We start from the raw sequence: 20,325 nt of genomic DNA, 5'->3' as shown, positions 1-20,325 counted from the left end.
TCTTCTTTACATGAATCATTTTCTCAGTAATATTCCATTACCTTCGTATGTCACCATTTGTTTAACCGATCTATGGACACCTACTTTGTTTCCACGTTTTTCTGCTGACATAAAGAATAATGCTATGAATATTTTGTTTTCTATGGGAACTTTCCATCACTGACTTCTTTAAGGCACATGACAAGTAGCAGATGAGGTAGAGTATGAATATTTTAGTGACTTTTCCTACATGGTTACAAATTGTTTTCCAGAATTGTGGGACTAGTTGATGACTCCTTCCACAGTATATTAGCATATATGTCTTCCCATAATTCCTCTAACATTATCTATTTCTTCTTTTTAGAAAAAGAAAATTTCTTTTTAGAAATAGAAAAATCTTTGTCAATTTTATGGGTGAGAGGTAAAATCTCAGTTATTTTAATTTGCATTTCTTTTATTATTAATGATCTGGAGCATTTAAAAATATAGTCTGTATTTGTGTTCTTCTAAAAACCATTCATACTCTTTGATCATTATCTATTGAGAAATAGCTATTGGTCTGATATATTTGTATCAATTTTCTATATCTCTTGGATAGCCGACTTTTATTAGAGATATTCCATGCAAGTGTTTTTCCCTCTTATCCTAGATGCATTTATGTTTTTTATGCAATAGTTTTTTTTAAATACTATGTAATCAAAATTGACTTTTATCCTTTATAAGCACGTCTATTTCTTGTTCAATAAGAGTTCTCCCTCAGCCCCAAATATGAAAGGCACATTCTTCAGTGATTCTCTAATTTTGTTATGATTTGACCTTCACATTTGAGTTGAACATCCATTTGGAACTGGTGTCGTTATTGTTCAGTGACTGTGTCTGATTCTTTGTGGCCCCATAGACCATAATAGGCCAATACTGTCCATTGGGTTTTCTTGACTGGTTTGCTGGAGTAGTTTGCCATTTTCCTCTCCAGCTCATCTTATAGATGAGGAAACTGAGACAGAATGAAGTGATCTGTCCAAGGTCACACAGCTAGTGAGTGTCTGAGACCAGATTTGAGCTCAAGTCTTCCTGATTCCAGGGCCAGAGTTCTATCCACTGAGCTACCCAGCTGCCTCAATTGCAGCTTATTGTGGTATATAATGTAAAATACCACCACTCCCTTTTTTGGGCAAAATTGCTTCCCAGTTTTCCCAGCAGCTCTTACTGAATAGGAAGTCTTTTCTTTAGTGTTTGTTCTTTTGAATTTATCAAACACTGAGCTACTGTATTTGATTGCTGCTGGGTCTTGCTTATCTAGGCTATCCCACTGTTGTACTGTTTTTATTCAGCGCCAAATAGTTTTATTGCTTTGTAATGTAATCTGGGGTCTAATCCAGGTAGCAAGTTCTCTAACTTCAAAGCATTCTATAAAGGAGATTAGGGGTCAGGAAGAAATGTCCTTTAATCACTCTCTCAAGCAAGAATAAACCTCCCATGGCCATGCGCTTCTGCTGAAAGATGTTATTGTCCGAAATCCCCTTCCTTGTTGCACTCTACTAGAAGCTGACTGTCTCAACTTAAATGCTTCAGAGCAGGGGAAGCTTGGTTTTATCCAAGGCTGCAAGGAATGTGTGATTGATCCTCCCAGCCTATCATTAGAAGTCCCCTATATTCCTTTAACTTGTCTTTACTCAAATGCTATTCTATCAGGTTGATTGAGAAACTTCAAATTTTATCAGTGACTAATAATAATTTGTGTCCTAATATCATTAGGACAGCTAAGTGGCACAGCAGATAGAGTGCTGGACCCAGAGTCAGGAAGGTCTGGGTTCAAATCCAGCCTCAGGCACTTATTGTCAAGTCATTCAACCCTGTTTATCTCGTGTTTCCTCATCTGTAAAATAAGCTGGAGAAAGAAATGACAAATCACTCCAGTATCTGTGCCAAGAAAACCCCAAATGGGATCACAGAGATTCAGATATGACTGAAAACAAATCAACATCAACAACAAAATTATGTCTTTAGTTTGTTTAGGAAAATTGCCATTTGATTAGGGACTTCCCCTGATCAATTTCTCTTACCATTGGTGTAGTAACTAAATTTACAAATTAATTTAGGTTGCATCATTTTTGTTATGTTGATATGGCCCAGAATGAATGTCTTCAATTGTTTGTCTTCTTAATAGAAAGATTTAAATGTGTAGAGCTTTTATTTATGTATGTATAAAATATATGTGTATATGTACATATATATGATATATGTGTGTGCATTTGTATTTAGAAGTCCTGTATGTATGCATTTTGTAGTTATTTTGAATGGAATTTTTGATTTTTTCTCCCTTGTTTTTTGGGGCTTTTTTTGAAAATTCAGTAAATCTTCATTGAATTCATTTTTTTACTACATTAAATTAGAAAAGTTTTGTACAAATAAATCCAATGTAACTAAAATTAAAAGGAAAGCAGAGAACTGGGGAAAAAATTCATAGCTAGTTTTTTGAATAAAGGTCTCATATCTCAAACATATAGAAAACTTTGTCAAATTTATAAAAATACAAATCATTCCCCAATTGATAAATGGTCAAAGGATATGAACAGGCAGTTTAAAAAACTTTTAAAAACATTTTTTATTTAAAGATTTGAATTTCAATTTCTATCATCCCCTCCCCCCTTTAGATGGTAAGCAATCATGTATATATTATACATGTGCAGTTATGTAAAGTATTTCTATATTAGTCATTTTGTATAAGAAGACACAAATAAAAAAAGTGAAAGTAGAATGTTTCAGTCTATATTCAGTCAATGTCAGTTCTTTCTGTGGAGGCAGATAGCATGCTTTATCATTAGTTCTTTGGGATTGTCTGGGATGGTTGTGTGGTGAGAGTTGCTAAGTCACTTTATCAAACAACATTACTGGTACTGTGTACAATGTTCTCCTGGTTCTGTTCACTTCACTATGCATCGGTTCATGTAAGTCCAGATTTTTCAAACAGGTAGTTTCTCAGTGAAGAAATCAAAGCTACATATAGTCATATAAAAATACTCTAAATCATAATTGACTAGAGAAATGCAAATTAAAACCACTTTGAGATATCATCTCACACCTGTCAGACTGGCTAAAATGATTATAGGGGAATTGACAAATGTTGGAAGGGATGTGGAAAAGCTGGGACATTAATACGCTGTGGAACTGTCAACTGATCCAACCTTTTTGGAGAGCAATCTTGAATTAAGCCCAAAGAGTTATAAAACTTTGTACCCTTTGACCCAGAAATACTTCTATTAGGTCTGTTTCCCAAAGTGATCATGGAAAAAGGAAAAGAACCTATATGTTCTAAAATATATATAGCAACTCTCTTCGTGGTGGCAAAGAACTGGAAATTGAGGAGAGGCCCATCAATTGTATATATGACTGTGATGTAAGAAATGATAAGCTGGTTGACCTTAGAAAAACATGGAAGAGTTTTCATGAAATAATTAAAAGTGAAGCGAGCAGAACCAGAAGAATGTTGAGTACAGCAACAAAATATTATTCAAGATAATAAGTTATTCTGAATACTCTAAATACTCAAAGCAACTATAAAGGACTCTATGAAGAAAGACACTATATACCTCCAGAGAAAGAACTGATAAGTAAAAATATGGTTTTGCATATATTTATAAATCTGTGTCAATGGGTAACCTTTTCTAATGTGGAGTAGGAAGGGAGGACAGGAGACAGTTTGGAACTTAAAATGTAACAAAAAAATTAAATTAAAAAAATTGATGGGGGGGGGGTAAGAAAACTAATGTTTGTAGTGTTTAAATAACTGGCCCAAGGTTACGCTGCTGGTTGATGGCACAGGTGGGACTTCAGCTCAGGACTCCTGACCTGTGCTCTTTCTGTACATCATATTGTTTCTCCAAAGAGAGATCAGTAGAAGAATGAGATGAAAAAATTGAGGAGAGAATAAAAGTGAGATGATAAGGGAAGCAAATGAATAAAATTGAAAACAGTATCCAAGTAGAATAAGGGAGATCCTGCTCCTTGATTCCCCGCTGCCTACCATTGTTCATATTGCCAGGCCTGGAGTCAGGAAGACTCCTCTCATGAGTTCAAATCTGGTCTCAGACACTTACTAACTGTGTGACCCTGGACAAGTCACTTAACTCTGGACGAGGTTTAGGAAACAGTTTCCTAAGTGGTAAAAATGAGCTGGAGAAGGAAATGGCAAAACCAGTCCAGTGTCCTTGCCAAGAAAATCCCAAATGGGGTCACAAAGAGTCATATACAATTGAAAAACAACTCAGCAGCAACTACAAAAAACCAGAAGACATCAATAAAAACTCACTTAAAAAAAATGTAATGAATGAGACGACCTCTCCAGGTCCCTTTTAGCTCTGGTTTTCCGTGGGGCTGAATTCTTCTCCAGTCAAAAGATAACTTGTGTGTCCTCATCCACCTGTTATACAAAGTATTCTCATCCTTTGAACCTGAACATAGGAATGCTGCCACTGTGTGCACACTGGATGCTACGGCTAATGCCAAAGCAAGGAGGCATTTGTTTTCCTTTTTTCCCCTGGTCACCATATGGAAGTCCCACAAGAGGGTAGAATTTTGCCTTTTCCTTTTTTCTCTCCCCCACAGCTGGACAACATGAGAGCTGCCCCTATCTATGCCCACAGAACATTCTCCCCTTTTCCTCAGGACCAATGAAAAAGAAAATCTGATAACACCCTTCCTTAATGGAGGGGTGAAATATAAAGCAGATGATCTCCAGACAAGGGGAAACTAAACCTCCATAAATGGAGGGGAGAATATTGAGGTAGATAAGAGACAATGAATAAAAGGGAAACTTGGAGATGAGGGAGATGAAGCTTCTTGGATACCTTGAGCACAAGCAGGTGAACTCGTACTATGAGCCTAAAATTGCAAGAAGTAGGGCCAGGGAGCTGAGTTCAAGTTATCCCTGAAAGAGATGATCATAGCCAGGATGAAGCAGTCCAGCTCCGTTCCCCTTCCAAAATCCTCTCCTCCACTGGCAACTGAACTTTGCCTGGATTGGTTCTCACCAAATCTACTGCAGGTGCAGGGGAATGCGAAAAGCCCAGCTGCCCACAGGCATCAGCAGATGTGAGTAAGTCCAGAGGTAGCCTTCATTCCAACCATGGGTAGTTATAGTAGAAAGAGCAGTAGATTTTGGAGTCAAGAAGACCTGAGTTTGAATCTCATCTCAGATCATCGTAGCTATGGGCCTCTGGGCAAGTCAGTTAACCATTCTAAACCTCAGTTTTCTCATCTATAAAACTGGCATAACAATACTCTAAGTGCCTTTTATGAGGTTCAAATGAAATAATATGTATAGTGGTTTAAAAACTTTTAGGAGCTACATAAATATCAGCTATTATCTAAATGTGCAGGCAGAGGAGGCAATTATCTTTGTGGCAAGGTCCGAAGGGCATTGGAGAAGGCCCCCAAGTATCTTTCCCAACATCTGGAATTCTGCCATCAGACAAATTGGCCTAGGTAGCTTACCTATCATGCTCTCCAGGTCTTTTAAAATTCACATACTGTTGGGAGGGGTCATATATTAATTACTAATATAATATAATGCAATGCATTATAATAATATAATAATATAACATAACATAATACAATATAATGTATCATAATGCAATGTAATATAATAGAATACAATATAATGCAATGTAATATAGTATCTATTAACTACTTATAGCTAATAGTTCTCAGTTAGCTAAGTTAGACTAAGTTAATTCAGCTAACTAAGCAGAGGGGTGGGTCACAGAAGGCTGTGGGCAGCAGTGGGGGGATATCTGAAGAATAAAAAGGGTTGGCATGACTCTCCTCTCTGTGTAGATAACTGTATCTATAGTCATCGATATCTTCAAAATGATGTCCCCAAATCTGTATCTTCACTCTCAAACCCTCCCCAGAACTCCAGTCCCATATTTTCAAATGCCTGCTAGATATCTCCATTTGAATGTCCTACCGACTTCAGACATAACTTGTCCCAAATTGAACATGTGCACCCTTCCCCCATCCCTTCCCCTACCTTCTCTGTTCTAACTTCCCAGACTCCCAGACTCAATACTTTGAATTGACTTGAACTCTTCTCTCTCCTTTAACCTCTTCTTTCAATTAGATACTAAGACCTGATGCCTAAAGTATTTCTCTCATCTTTCTTTTCCTGTCAATTCTTATTACAGCCATTTTTTTTTCAGGCTATCCTTCTTACTATCCTAGACTATTGTGGTGACCTCCTAACTAATTTCTCTATTTCCAGTGTCTCTCTCCCCCAATTCATCCTCCATACTGCTGGTCAAGTGAATTTCCCCTAAAGCCACTATGATCATACCAATCCCTTAAAAAAAATTTAAGGAGCTTACACTCCTTCATAAAAGAAAGATAAATAATAAAATGAGAATAAAATTTTTACAAAAATAATACAATATAATTCAAAAGATAATGAGTTTAGAGTACAGGGCAGATTCTATTTTACCTGCTCATATAAAATATAAACTTTGGCTCTTGGCATTGAAAGCCTGAATAATCCTGCTGCCTTCTACCTTTCTAGCTTTATCTCATACTCTGAGTTCCTATCAAATTCCCTGTCCCCCATTCTCATCCTGCCCTCTCTTGACTCTGTGCTTTTGCCCCCAAATCTGGGGTAGATATCCCTTCTGTCTCTCCACCACTAGCTTTTAAATATTTTTAAAATAATTTAAAAAAATTTTAAAAATAATTTAAATTAATAAATTAAAATAATTTAATAATCAAATAATTTAATAGTCAAATTTAATATAATTTTAAAATATCACTTCTCTTTCCAGGCTCTGCTCAGGTACTCCTCTCTTCTTTTCTGCCCCTTGAAAGTGATCACTTTCCTCAGATTTTATTGGTGGCACAGTGGCTACATTACCTGCCCTGGAGTTGGGAAGACTCATCTTCCTGAATTCAAATCTGGTCTTAGACACTACCTACACTGTGTGACCCTGGACAAGTCACTTAACTCTGTTTACCTCAGTTTCCTCATCTGCAAAATGGGCTGGAGAAGAAAATAGCAAACCACTCTAGTATCTTTGCCAAGAAAACCCCAAATGAGGTCACAAAGAGTCAGACACAGGAGAACTTGAACCCGCCCTGTACTCTTGCTCCCCTCTCTTTTGCATCATATTGTATTATGTTTGTACACATTTTATTTCTATTAGAATGTAAGCTCCTAAGAATGAAGGTCTATCCTTGCACTACCGTACTTTATATAATAACATGCACCCAGAAATATTTATTGAGTGAATGAATGAGTGAAGATAGACTAGGATTGTTGGAACTGTGCCAAAGTAGTATGTCAAAGAAATGGAGGTAATAAGACCTGAGTTCAAATCCAGACTCAACCCTTACTAGCTGTGTGACTCAGGGCAAGTTATTTCACTTCTGTTCGCTTCACTTGTAAAATGGGGATAATAACCCCTGCCTCCTAGGGTTGTTTGGAGGATCAAATGAGATAAAAACTGTAAAGTGCTTAGCACAGTGCCTGACATGTAGCGAATGCTGAATAGATATTAACTATCCCCCTTCTCCTCTTCCTCCTCCTTTTTCTCCTCCTTCTTCTCCTCCTCCTCATCACCATCTTCAGAACTTAAATCTAATCAGTTTTGCTCCTAGTGGATAATTTCCGTTATAGATTAGGTAGAAGAAATGACTGAAGGGACAATAACTATAGAACGCTATAGACAGAATTGAGCCACATTGGCAGTAAAGTGGATTTCTGAACAATTTAAGTCCATTTCCCCAGGCATTTCCATTTGGGAGGAGGAAGGGAGGGATGGAGGTATGATTTCATTGGCATATGGAACTCTTGGTGAGACCCCTCCCTCTCCCAGGGCAGATCTGCATCTTCTCTGCAATTTATAATTTTAGAGAGTTCCAAGGGCTCTGAGGGGTAAGTGACTGCCAAGAGTCACCCAACCAGTTTATTAGAGGCAGTATTTGAGCGCAGGGTCTTTTCTGACTCGGGAGGCCAGCTATCCATCCACTCTGTCATGCTGCCTCTTCATTCCCATCACAAAAACAAAAATACGTTCCAGTGGTACTGTGGGAAAGAAAGGGAGCGTGAGTACTGTCCTGGTGAGACTCCTTCCAAAATAATGAGTCCAAAACCGTAGGCAAGGAAAGAAAAGAATTAAAACATTGGACTTCTCACTGCAGAGTTTGCTTGTAGAACCTTCTTTCTGAGCACCCCACCCCCACTCCTCTGCTGTCATGTAAAGGGTGGAGAGGTACCCTGGAAGATATCCCAGACAGGCTTTGTGGAGCCAAGGGGATCTTTTGGGCTAGAATTCTCTGGTTCTTCTCCCTGGTTACTCCAACCATGGAACTTGGGCAGTGGAGTAGTTAGGAGAAAGGAGCAGACTGTTCAGAGTAGCCCAAATCCCTTGGCCCCAGAACCCCTTCTCTGGGTTCTGCCCGAGGCCCTTGAAACCCAAGACCAATTGTCTCCTGGTTGCCTCCTGCCAATTCCCACCCCCCACCCCACCCTGCTGCTCACATCTGCCCCCTGGCCCTGTCCTTCTCCTGGGACTCATTAGTCAGAAGTAAGTCACTTTAGTGTGATAGAACCAAACTGTACTATTTCCCTTCACCAGTAGGTGCCACCATCTAACACATGATCTAGTCTATTAGGAAAATTCCTTTAGATGGAGACTCTTGGCTTGGCAAAATGAATGTGCCCCGTTTGATTAATTTAGCACCTTCAAAATTGTACAAAATTAATTTACTTTAAAATGAGCGACATTCCATCCTCCCCACCCCCAGCAGCTTGAGTATTCAAAAATTTATCTTCTAAATGTAGTAGGTCTGTGTCTCAGGACTCTTGGCATATTTTCATTTTTTAAAATAGAATTTAGTTCTCCTTCCATTCATCCTTTACCCTAGTCTATCCATTAGGAGCAAAGGTGTGGTAGAGGGGAAGGAACACTAGGTTTGAACTCTCCTTTGCTGGGTATCACTTGCATTGTCTTGGAAAGTCACGCAATTCCTCCAAACCTATTTTCTTATCTATAAAGGAGGTTGAATCAGATGCTCTCTACAATCCTTTACTGCTTAAAATCCTATTTATTTAGAAGACTTTATGAGAAACTTGGACCTAGTCCAAGGCAACATTGTTCCCCATCTCTTATCTGCATCTTGGCCTGGTTGTGCTACTGATTCTATGCTCTCACTTCTGGTCCAGGTGTATCAAGCTGGCCTTGAATTGGTTGGGAGAAGAGGCAAATGGAAGTTCTCATAGGGCTCTCTCCAACCCTGAGATTCTATATCTTCTAGGGGCAAGAGGGAAATGGGAAAAAGAGGCAGAGCAGAAAGGAAAGGAAGAAAAAGAAAATGAGATGGGATAGAGGAAGGAAGAATGACTTACATTTGCCATTAGTATTTGTCTATGGGCCACACCCCTAAAATGAGATTTCTTTGAAAGGAAAGTAACCCATAGGTATATGCTGAAAAACATCTGGCATGGGTACATTTAGGTTTTATACAAACCAGATTTAGGAGGAAACTTGCAGCCCACATTCAGACCAACACAACACATGGTGCTATATAGTTACAGTGGTTTTCCTCTCAAAAACCCTGTGAGAGAGGATGGAGTCAATGCTTGTCGCTTTACTACGCACCTACTACGTGCCAGGTACTCTGCTAAGTGCAGAGAATATAAAGAAAGACAAAAGCAGTCCCTAACCTTAAGGAACTGACAATCCAACAGGGGATGCAAACAATTATCTACAAATAAGATACACACAGAATAATTTGGAAGGAATCTCAAGAAGAGGGCAGTAGCATCAAGGGGGCCCTAGAGAAGCTTTTTTCAGGAAGTGGAATTTTTTTTCTGGAAAAGAACCTTAGAGATCACCTAACCTACTTTCCTCATTTTGTAAATAAGGAGGAAACTTGAGGTCTATTGAGAAGAAAAGACTTGCCCGTGATGTCATAGCTACCAAATGGTAGGTAAGGCCAATTTTCAGACCCAAGTCTCCATACTCCAAATCCAGTCCTCTTTCTACTCATTCCTCTTGTGAAGAAGAAGAAGAAGAAGAAGAAGAAGAAGAAGAAGAAGAAGAAGAAGGAGAAGGAGAAGGAGGAGGAGGAGGAGAAGAAGAAAAAGAGAAGGAGAAAGAGAAGAAGAAGAAGAAGGATGAGAAGGAGAAGGAGGAGGAGGAGGAGAGAATGAAAAAGAAGACCAGAAGGAGGTCTGTGTGTGTGTTTGTCCTTCATTGCCGAAGAAGACCATACCATCAGAGAAATAATGACATGACTTGCACTTGACTTTGTTTTGAGTGAGGGAGGGCTGTGCAGGTCACCAGCCTCACTTCTCCTCCAGAGCCATCTGAATCCAGTGACCAGATATTCATCAGGATGAAGGGAGAAGACCCAGTTGGGGTTAAGTGACTTGCCCAAGGTCACACAGCTAGTGAGTGTCAAGTGTCTGAGGTGAGATTTGAACTCAGGTCCTCCTGTCTGCTACACTAGTGCTCTATCCACTGCACCACCTAACTGCCCCTAGAAGGAGGTCTATGGGAAGGATAAAGGAGAACCTCCCAGCTGGAGAGTGGCCCTGTTTGTGGGGCCTAAGCTCAGGGAGCTGGTCTGGTTTCTCCATGGAAGGCTTTGGCCCACTGTGGCAGCAGCAGCCTCTGGCTTCTGGCCCTGGCAGCTTGCAGAGGACAATGTGAGGCGGGTTTGTTTGGTTATGTGTTTTTGGTTCACTTTGTTTGTATTCTGTTTTCCTGGCATTGGGCATGTCTGGCTTGGGGGTGGGGCTAGAAGACCTGGCAAGCTCTGGGCCTAGGGTCTTAGAGTTCTGTGAGCTACTTTGGGCATGATGGTAATGGTGGTGGGGGGGGTTATGGATCCCCTAGCTTCAGATCCTGGGACATTCAGGGGCCGGAAGGCCTTATAAGTTGGTTTCTAAACCTGGTAGGGACTTGTCTAAGCATAGAGCTGATTTGCCCCCAGTCCTTTGTCCCCTGCCTTTCCACAGCTCATGAAGGAAGACTGAAACTGCCTGCATGAAGTCGGCTTCATGCCCATGTCATTCAAGGCCTAACCTGCCTTGCAGTAAACCAGAGTAGAACAGATGGGAAACCCCTATAGGCCTGGGACTTAGAGGTGGGGGAGGGCCCAGAGAGGCTGAGGCTCTACCTCACCCCACCCATTCCCCCAGCCCCTAATGATTAGTATGGTTTTCTCTGTCATGTCCCACAGCCCTTGGAAGCCTACATAACAAGCACCATTAAAGTTAATGAAATCCAATATTCCTCAGTTTGCTCAGTTACAAGTCTTTACGAGTTTGCTCCCTTCTCAGACTTCAGGGCTTGGCTTTTGTTCCCCTAATTTTTATTGGCCCATTAATGAGATCAGATGCTTTCCCCCAACCTGGCTCAATATCTGGTACCCGGTTTCCACTAAGCATCAGGGGGGCTGATTCTCACATAACCTCCTGACTCAAGGTTAGCACCTCCCTTTCTCCAACCCTGAGCGCCCCGCGCCACCATGGGAAACCATAGAACATAGAATAGAAGGGACCTACATACTCATTTCTAGCTTAGATAGGATATGATTTCAGGTATAATAATAGCTTGCATTTCTATAGTGAATTATGGTTTACAAAGCTTGTCCTTTTAAGAGATCTATGTAGATCATGTCAGTAAGAATCACTTTCATTTGATAAATAAGGAACTTGTCTATCTTGGTATGAGCTCAGGAATGAGAGGCAACCTGCCCATCATAATACAGCTAGTTAATACTAGAGATCAAGTGGGTCCAGACCTTCTGACCCTAAATTAAATGCTCTTTACACAATTCCACTCTGGATTCTTGCTTTCCATACCTCTCCAACCCACTGGCTAGTGAAGCCTGAAACTCTATTAGATTTCCCTAGAGTTTGAGGCAACTGACTCCAGTTGAAATGCCATATCCCCTTCCCTCCAAGGCTTAAACTTCACCAGTCATTTCTAGTTCAGTCAAAATGGGCTTATCAGACCTTTCCAGAGAATGAAGGGAGAAAAAAGACCATGGCAAGCAGCTGCCAAGAGTGATTTTAGCTTGTGAAAGGGAAAGGGTTTGGACAATTAGGTCTATCAAGATGGCGGAATGGGTTGCTTTGGGAGGTTGTGTGCCACCATTGCTTGGAGGTTTTTTAACCAATGCTGAATGATTCGTTGTTAGCAAGGTTGTAGAAGGGATTCCTGTTAGGAAGGTGTTACCCCAGATGACCTCTAAGGTCCCTTCTGGCTCTGAGATTCTGTTCACCTTTGAGTACCTGAGAAGGAAGAGAGTAAGTAGCATTATGTCATCCAGGGTTACTGGGTGATGGAGGGGAACAGAACTAGGAGGCTGGTGTAGAGAAAGAAAGCCTTGCTGGCTCCAGCATTTTGCCCAGGCCAGTTCCTTCTCCTGGGAAACACACTTGCTTCATCCACTCAGCCAACACTTTTCTAGACCTCCCAGTGTTGAAAGCTCAACTTGTTATCTTCCTTACATTTTCATGTCTCTCTTAAATCTTGAGACCAAATTCAGGATGGAAAAGTGTACGTGTGTATGGGGGGAAGGGAGTAGTTATAAGGAGATCCCTTTAACCTTATGTTGATTTATACGCTGAGGTTATAAATGATAGGTTTAGGTACTCATGTAAATACTCATAAACCTGATTGTAAGCACACAACATCACATGTCTTCAAAATGCCAAGATCCTCTGCAGCCACATAGAAGTCTTGGCTGGGAAGAGGCCAAGGGAGGGAAGCAGGGGTAAGAATACTGAATGCATGATACTTGGCTATTGCCAGAGAAAGGGGGAACAGGCTTGAATTGGTGAGTGGGTAGAGCTCAGCATAGTTTAATATAGAAGAAAGGACACTGGACTGAGAATCACCAGTCATGGATTCTAGTCCATGTTCTGTCACCAACTGGCAAGGTAGCAGAGGCATTTTGGGCAAGTCATTTCTTCCTTTCCTCCCCTCACCATGGGCCTTAATTCTACTCATTTGTAAATGGAGAGGAGGGTGAGAATAAATAATCTCTAGAGTCCCTCCTAGCTCTAGCATTCTATGTCTGTGTTAGAACTGTGATTGCCTGTTTGACTATGATCTCACACCCCACCTTTTTGGGGGTTCTTCAGTTGGATCCTATTGGCAGAGCAGTAGGTGATTCCTGTGTGATGTGAATCAAGAGGGCCTCATATCTTAAAATATCTTCCCCAATGGCCTGCTGGTGTGCTCAAAGTTTCTAAAATCAGTCATTCTACAGAATTAAGATATTGTCTCTCAACACTCACATCTGTATGTTGTCTCCTCCGTTAAAATGTGAGCTGATTTTTTGCCTTTCTTTGTATCTCAAGCATTTATCATAGTTCTTGACACATAGTAAGTGTTTAATGCATTCTAACTGATTGACCACCTGGGATTACTGCAAAAGGGATCCCTTTAACATAGCACAGGCTAATTCCTCAGATTAGCTTACAGTCCCTTAGCAAAGATCAGGGAATGTGATTCTGGTAAGTTTTTGTGGGGCAGGAAAAGGGAGGAGGAAATAAGGTTCAGAGAATTTTGAAATGTCATCTCTTGAACTAGGCACAGAGGAAGCAATGTGTAAAATAAGTTTAGGGGATAGGAAAAGAGACCAGTGCAGCTAGACTGGAGGATTTCATGGAGAAATTAAGGATAAGGTTGGAGGAGACCAATTTGTGGAGGGTCTGGAACATTAGGCCAAAGAATCTGGGCTTGACCCTGGAGGGGATGGGAGCCATTGAAGGTTTTTGATTACTCAATACAATTCTTTCCAAATGATCTCTGACTCTATGACTCATGTGTCTGGAGAGGGGAAGAATTTCTGGTGGCCCTGGCCAAATTGAAACCCTTCACCCTACTGCTTCATTCTGGTGGCAGTGATGGAGGGCAAAAATGTGTCCTAAACACTTGTATAGTAGGAGCCAGATTTGAAGGGGCATAACCTGACCATTTGGTAAGACAGTGCAGGTCTCCTTGGAATGTGGAGGTAAGAGATCTGAATGGAGTCCTGCCTCCTGTCCTCACTTGCTGTGTGGCCTTGCACATAGAATGAAGCACCTCTGGACCTCTGATTCCTCCTTTTGGAAAACAGGAATAACAATACCTGCTCCTCTAAGAGGAGAAATGAGGTCATTCTTTGGAGCATGGGGAGAGAGGAGAAAACAATGAATGTATTCTTCTTAACAGTAACAATAATAATCATTACTGAAGATCTAACCAGAAAATAAATCCCTTCCAAGCCTGAGTTAGCCCCTTGGTGGATTTGTGATTGAAGGAGAAAAACCTCTTCATGGGGGGAATGTTTCTATACCCCTCTGAGATATAGAAGTATGCAGGGTTGATATTTTCGCATGAGGGAGAGATGCCTGAAGTGGCCATCAACTCAATTCATTTGGATTAATGGGCTCATTCTTCCCTTTGAGCCTCCAGAATGGAGTTAACAACATCCCTCCTAGGCTTGAAGGGGGAAGGAGTCTATAGGACTCAACACTAGGCACCAGTTCAACAGCCCAGTGTGGTCTGAAATAGTAATCTATTAAAAAACACTAGGATTCAAGAGCTGGCCCCAGTCAAAAAGGGATGCAGGAATCCATCTTGGGCACCATCTTTCCTCTCAGACCCCCCCCTCATCTCACAAACAGTGATTGTCCTCATCGCCAACTCCTGGCTACTGAAGACTGCTCCCCTGGTCACTGAGCCACTGAAAGGACTAGTTCACATTTTAGATCAAAAATAGGCTAAACAGATACCCCCTTGCCCCTTCTGTCCATTAGAACTTTTGTGTCCTGAACTTCACTCCCTCAGAGCCCAGTTCCCTCATAGAGAACTGATAAATGAAACTATACTAATGTGTTAATGGATGCTAATGGAATAATGTGTTACTCTTCCCAAGGAACATAGGTACATATATTCAGGGGCCTTTTGAAGATAATGCATTAACTCAAGCCCTGATCCCAATGGTGGAATTTTAGGCACTATGGCAAGGCAAGTGGGGAAGATATATTTGAGGAGAGGGCCCCAGGAACTGTCCCCTAAAATTGTACCATGTAGTTGACTGTTTACTGTATATGTAGATCAACCTATGGGGGGTGGCGGTGATAACAGCAACAAACACTAATTACTTTGAATGCCTGCAACATTATATTAGATAATAACATTTAGATAAGACATAATTCCTTGCCCTTGTGCAGTTTATAGCCTAGTGGTGGGATAATACACCAACACTGGTAAGTATAACATAAAATATTACGTAGTAAGAGTTAGGTCCTTGGAGGAAGTTTGTTATTAACAGGAAAATTAAAGGAATCTCATAACCAAAATGGAATATGTGTTGGGCTTTATTTTTTTAATTTAAAAATTCCTTATTATTAACACCAAAGAAGAGAATTTTCATATACATAGCAGAATATAAAAATAAGATTCTACATAAATATGCAAATTTCATCTCATACTACTTGCTGTTTTAAAAAGTATATAATAAATTCTACATGTTACTTTGAAAACTGTTCTGCTAGTCTATGTTTCCTTCTGAAATTCCTTCCTTTCATTTCTGGGTCTTTTAAAAAATGTTTCTAGTTCCCCCCCCCCCCCCCTTTCAGCATTAATATTACCAACTCTCCACTGCCTCCTAGATCAAAAACTGAAAGAAAAAAGAAACAACTTGTAACAAACATAATGAAGCACATCCAACCCACACAGTGGCCATATCCAGAAATTTACTTCTTTTTCAGTCCCTTGTGTCTGTTGTCTCTGTCAAGAGATGGGGTCCTGTAGAGACATGGTTGGCCATTGCGTTGATCAAAGTTGTTTGTCTTTACCATGTTGTCCTTGTATCAACTGTTCTCCTGGTTCTGTTCACGCTACACTCCATCAGTTTACACTACCCAAGATTCCTTGCAATAGTTTCCTCTCATCATTTCTTACAGCACAATAATATTCCATTATATTCATGTGCCATAATTTGTTCAGTCATTCCACATTGGTGTAAGAGGCAGTCTAAGTCACCCTCCCCTCAATTCTAGTTCTTTGCTCTTTTTTTCCCTTTTAGTTTGCTCAATTAATCCTGTTACATTATTTTCCTATTATTCTTCCTTTAAAACTGTTCCCATTCATGTCATCACTTTCTTTCCCCCAAACTTTTTTTTAAATTTTAAGACAAGAGAAAAGAGTTTGCTTCATTCTGCATTCTGACTCCATAGTCCTTTCTCTGGATGTGGGTGTCATTTTGCCTTAAGAGTCTTTTGGGGATGTTTTAGGTCCTTGCATTGCTCTGAAGGACTAAGTCTATCAGAAACAGTCCTTGCACATTGTGGTTTACTGTGTATAATGTTCTGGTTCTGCTCTTTTCACTCAGCATCAGTTCATATAAGTCTTTCATGGCCTCTCTGAAGTCTTCCTGTTTCATCATTTCTTATAGCACAATAGTATTCCATTACATTCATATACCACAACTTGTTCAGTCATTCCCCAATTGGTGGGCATCCCCTCAATTTCCAGTTCTTGGCCACCACAAAAAAGCTGCTATAAATATTTTTGTACATGTGGGACCCTTTCCCATTTTTATGATCTCTTTGGGATACAGCCCTAGAAGAGGTATTGCTGGGTCAAAGGGGAGGCACATTTTTGTAGCCCTTTATCCCCCAAACTTTCATTGGCTACTCTCCAACATTTACCTACCTCCATGTGAGCCACTCTTACTTACCCCTTATATCCAATCAGATGCCAAATCTTGTCATTTCTACCTTAGCAACTTCTCTTCTATGTGTTCCCTTCTTACTATTCATGAATGATACTCTTTCTTAACCCCAGAACACCCCATGCTCATCATTTTTGGTTGGGGGCTTTTACTAACTTTTCCTGTATACCTCTGCCTACTCAAGTCCTACTCTGCTCAGAGCTCCCATTAAAAGTCCTTAGTTGTAGAAGCCATATACTACCACCATGCATTTTTATTGAACTAGTTCCTGTGTGTATATGTCTTATCTCCCCAGCTAAACTATAAACTCTTCAAAGGCAGGAACTATAGAGTGGTGTATTGGAAAGAATACTGAATTATGAGTCAGAAGACCTATTTATGGCTCGACCTTGGACAAATCTCTTCATCTCTTTAAGATCCGATTTCTTCATTTGTAATGTGGTCAACTAGGTGGTACAGTGGACAGAGTGCCATGCCTGGAGTCAAGAAGACTCATATTCCAGAATTCAAATCTGGCCTCAGATACTTACTAGCTGTGTGACCCTGGGCAAGTCACTTCACCCTGTTTGCCTTAGTTTCTTTGTTCTGTAAAATGAGTTGGAGATGGAAATCACAAATTGCTCCAGTATCTTTGCCAAGAAAACCCCAAATGGGTTCATAAAGAGTTGGACATGTGAAGAACAACTAAACAACGACAAAAAATATGGGGGGGTAGTATAGATAATGGCACTGCTTATGTCATAGGATTGTTGTGAGGGTCACTATCTATGAATCAGACCTGAAAACGGTAAACAGCTCTACAGACATAGAATGGAAGGTCCCCTCCACAAGCCCCAGTTGACCACATTGTAGGTGCTCAGTAATTACTTGTTGAATGAATCTGGAGGAGCAAAGCAAGGAAAGTAAGAGAATGTTTATGCAGCTGAGTAGTCATTTGGAAAGGGACAAGAATGGAGTGTTGGCCCTGAACTCTCCTAAGCCTCTTTGCTTTGAGGCTGACTGAGAGTCAGATTAAAGACCAGACCATGGTCTGAAATCAGGGATGTGCTGGTAAATGTTTAACAACTAGATCTCTCTGGGGAAACTGTATGCACATATGCTTTTAAATCAAATCTGTATTATTAGCACTTTCTTAATCTAGAGGCTCTAGATTAAGTGTGACCCTTTGATCGAATTCCAACTTCACAGAACAAATCCCCTTAATAAAGGGATTTGTGCTGTAAAACTTGCCTCAGTCAAAAAGCCACACCGGAGGACCTAGAAGGCCACATGTGGCCTTGAGGTTACAGGTTTCTCACCCTCGATGGATAATCAACAAAACAATAAATCAAACTCTGATTTGTAGTGATCTCAGATTTGTGAGGTACAAATACTGACATTCAGTATTCAACAATAGGTTCTCATAAGGAGGTTAGAGCTGGTTCCAGCACACCCCTGGCTGCAATGGTCCTCAAGCCTTGTACTGATTTCAGTCACTGACCCATGAGAACTGCCTGTGCTTCTCTGGGGGGTAGAAGTGGGACAGAATAGACTATGGAAAGGCTGCTCATCTCCATCATTTCTTTTCCTTCTTATCTACTGAGGGATAGGTGGGGGAACCTGGGAACATTCCAGGCTGGGATCAGTCAACTTTTCAGATTAAGCTTGAAAATCTTTACTAGGTCAGACTGGACAGGTTAAGCTGGGCAGATAAGAAATGTGTATGACTGTGGAATTAAGGGGGATTAAAGACCCTGGAGAATGTGCTTCTAATCCATACTGGGGCCCTTGCCTATGCCAACAAGAGTCCAGGAGCAGAGCTTGGATTATATTGATGTTCTCTGGGCAAGGCTTGAAAATTGTGTCTTTGCTCTCTGATCTTTTGAAGGCATGAACACAATTTTAGAGGTGAAATGGTTTTAGTATAGCAAAATCATATAGCACATCAATGCTCCACTGATCTCTGATTTCCCTGATGTGGATACTTGCCTTGCCAACATAGTTCATGATCCCTTCACACCTTGGTTGCTATGATTAAGAAAAAATTCCTTACCGGCTGGTCAATCTTCTGCTGATGGAGCCTTTTGTACTTCATTGTGATAATCTTTAGATGACAGACACATGATCTACTCCCTAGGTCCCTTTGATTTCAGTAGATCTTCCCAGACCTTGTGATCTGTTGGCACAGACTTTGAGAACTCATAATCCCTCCCCCCACTCCCCCACACACAGTAAGGCTCTTGAAAAGAAATTTAATGGATTGTAAAAATAAATGAAGTTATTTTATGTAGGTACAGTCACAAATTCAATAATGATTATAATATGATCTTTCTTATTTTAATAACTGCAACCATTTGCATATTAAAATGAATTACCTGAACAATATCTTGTTCAATGGAAAGTGTATTTAGATCTGGCCATGTACCTTATTCTATAGTTATTATTCATCAGGGGTGGGTAATCTGCGGCCTCAAGGCCCTCTAAGTCTTCAAGTACCTTCCTTCGAATCAAAACTTCACAGCTCAAAGAACTTCAAAGAACATAGTTCTGTGAAGTTTGGATTCAGTCAAAGGACTGCACTTGAAGACGTAGAGACTGCAGGTTCCCCACACCTGGAGTGGATAGAGTACTAGCCATGCAGTCAGGAAGACCAAAATTCAAATCCTGTCTCGGATGCTTGCTAGCTGTGCAACCCTGGACAAATTATTTAACCTCTCTGGGCCTCAGTTTACTCATCTCTAAAATGAGAGGGTTGGACTTGATGAATTCTAAACATTCTTTCAGCCTTTAAAGCTACGGTATGGTGGAAGGAACACAACTTGGAGTCAGAAGACCTGGACTGAGGTCCTGGCTCACTGGTTGACTGTCCCCCATGCCTGAAATGCTCTTCATTCTCATCTCTGCCTCCTGGTTTCCCTGGCTTCCTTCAAGTCCCAGCTAAAACCCAACTTCCACAAGAAGCCTTCTTGATCTCCCTTAATTCTGCTGCCTTCCCTCTGTTGCTTATCTCTAATTTATCCTGAATATATAGCATATTTGTAACACAGTATAGTTGCCTCTAGGTTGTTTTCCCCACCCCATTAGACTATAAGCACATTCATTGTGGTGAGCCTGGGCTGGAATCTCAAGCTCTGGGTTGCCTCTTCAGCTCTGTTTCTTTGCATGAGTATAGATGATCAAGCAACAATCCTGAGATATTTCCAACGTTGGTGGCAATCTGGTGTCAACTGTACCATAGGAAGAAGCCTCTACATCTACTACAATGCTTCTTTCAGGAAAAGATGATCACCAAGTCTGATTAGTTAGATGACTTGGGCTTTGAGGGAGTTATTTGGACAGTTTAGAGTCAAGGTGAAGGTCAAATGCCTATTTAACAATTATACTAAGTACTTCATGTTTTAACCTCTCAGGAGAATAGATTAGTAGTATATTAGAGCATATAATACTATATATTATAGCATTTTAGAAATTCCTGCTTCATCTTTAAGTGTTTACCAATGCATGAGGATCATCCTGATGAGTATCAGGCCACTGGACCAAGTGGCTCTGGAGGAGAAAGTGAGGCTGCTGACCTTGCACAGCCCTCCCTCACTCAAAACAAAGTCAGCTGCAAGTCATGTCATCATCTTGATGTCATAG

The 20,325-nt window shown here is 40.6% G+C and overlaps 1 long non-coding RNA gene across 1 annotated transcript; it reads right to left on the bottom strand.

Moving 5' to 3' along the window:
- Positions 1–7,890: 7,890 nt before the first annotated feature.
- LOC140525993 (uncharacterized) lies at positions 7,891–20,268 on the bottom strand. Its single transcript, XR_011974191.1, has 3 exons — positions 20,182–20,268; positions 18,740–18,862; positions 7,891–8,047 (listed from the first exon to the last, which is right to left on the bottom strand). It is a non-coding gene; the product is annotated as an uncharacterized lncRNA (long non-coding RNA).
- Between the last annotated feature and the right edge of the window lie 57 nt (positions 20,269–20,325).

Source organism: Notamacropus eugenii, chromosome 2 (genome assembly GCF_028372415.1).
Source record: "Notamacropus eugenii isolate mMacEug1 chromosome 2, mMacEug1.pri_v2, whole genome shotgun sequence".
In the NCBI taxonomy this organism is placed as follows: Eukaryota; Metazoa; Chordata; class Mammalia; order Diprotodontia; family Macropodidae; genus Notamacropus; species Notamacropus eugenii.
The sequence above is the reverse complement of the archived record's forward strand: the minus strand, read 5'-3'. Positions and strand labels throughout refer to the sequence as shown.